The following is a 1,846-nucleotide window of genomic DNA, read 5'->3' on the forward strand; positions in this document are numbered from 1 at the left end:
AGGCACTTAAATCTATTGTCTTCACCCTCTGAATGACACACACACAATCCATCTCTCAGTTGTCTCAAGGCTCCAAAATAATTTTTTAACCTGTCTCCTCCCATTTATATACACTGATTAAAGTGGATTCACCTGGTCAGTCTAGGTCATGGAAAGAGCAGGTGACCTTAATGTTTTGTACACTCAGTGTATATTTGCCACAAGGATTAGGATACATTTCCCAATAGGATGTGGAATTAGTGTCAACATGTTTTTTTGGTACATTGGAATCAGTGTAAATATATGTTTTTGTACTTCGTCCTTGTGGCTTGGTGACCTGCACGTATAAAAGTGTTCCTCTATCTCAAGCTGAACAGAACCTACAGACTACCACCTGTGATTCCTTCTCTGACAGGAAAATATTACCATGGAGAAGTTGGCCATCCTTCTGCTTCTGAGTGCTGCCATTGCACTGGGCGACACAAACCAGCTCCTTGGTTTAGAACCCTTACTGAAGACTGAGGTGGAACAGACTCCTCCTGTTGAGGCTCAGGTAGCAGCAGTGCAGGAGGGGACAAAGGAAAGTTCATGTCCCTCAGACTGGCACACATATGGATCACGCTGTTTCAAGTTTGTCAGCATTCCACAGTCATGGGCAGATTCCGAGCAAAACTGTTTGGCACTTGGTGGAAACCTAGCATCTGTGCGTAACCTTTTAGAGTACCAGTTCATGCAAGCACTGACAAAGGACACCATTGGCCACCTACCTGGCACCTGGGTTGGAGGTTTTGATGCAGTCAAGGAGGGCTTATGGATGTGGTCAGATGGGTCCAGATTTGACTACACTCACTGGAACACTGGTGAGCCCAATAACGCTGGAGAAGGAGAGGACTGTCTGCAGATGAACGCTGCAAGTGAGAAGCTCTGGTTTGATGTGCCCTGTGAGTGGAAGTTTGCATCGCTCTGTTCCAGAAGAATGTAGGCTAGGAAATGACACAGCTACTCTACCTCCCACCTCCAGGGGTCAACAGTCTACACTTCAATACAAAACCAAGATCTGTCACTCACTGCAGCTCACCAACATGACAAATAAAACATGTATTCACAAAAAAGCTATCCACCTATCTAATGATTAGCCAACGAGCCATATCTAACAGTTAGAAATAATGACAGAGGAATTTACAAGAGACAGCAAACAGCAAACATGTAGCTACTGAAAAAACAGCCTTTGAAGTTCAGTGCAGACTTTTATACTAAGTCATGATCTGCTGTTAGCTAGCTACTGTTTAGGTAGGCTAACCTTTCAGGTTAACTAACATTAGGTAAACTTGTGATGAAACTGTGTGATGTTGATGATCCTGCTTTTCAAATTAAAGATAAATGACATACTCTGAACAGATTGTTTTCTTCATTTGCTATTGCTTAACAAGTTGTCATGGCATCAGTTAGTCAATGGTAAGTTATTTTTAAACTAGAATAAAGACAATCTCTCAATGACATGAACCTGCATCACTAAAAATAATACATGATACATGATAAAACCTTATCATGCTGTTAATTATGAATGAGTAACTCTCTTCCTAACAGACCATTTGTTTCTGAATGGTTTAGATGCAGGAAATTAAAGTTATATAACTATTAACTAACATGAATTATCAGCTTTTTCAAATAATGTATTAATGCATTTATGGCTTAGTAAACACACACAATGAATAAATACTTAGTAGATATTAAATGAATGATTTATTTATTCAGGTTAACTAATGTAACCTTATTGTAAAGTGTTACCATTCCCTGTCTTTCATATCTGAGGCTAAATCCATGAGGCTAAGAAATGTGACAGGGAATGTGTCCACAGAGAGAGAGA

At 40.1% G+C, this 1,846-nt stretch overlaps 1 pseudogene; it reads left to right on the top strand.

Moving 5' to 3' along the window:
• The first annotated feature begins 231 nt into the window (after positions 1 to 231).
• On the top strand, positions 232 to 1,374 carry LOC145876279 (ladderlectin pseudogene; annotated as a pseudogene).
• Positions 1,375 to 1,846: the final 472 nt, after the last annotated feature.

This window comes from Salmo salar, unplaced genomic scaffold (genome assembly GCF_965601325.2).
Source record: "Salmo salar unplaced genomic scaffold, fSalSal1 ptg000536l, whole genome shotgun sequence".
Classification (NCBI taxonomy): domain Eukaryota; kingdom Metazoa; phylum Chordata; class Actinopteri; order Salmoniformes; family Salmonidae; genus Salmo; species Salmo salar.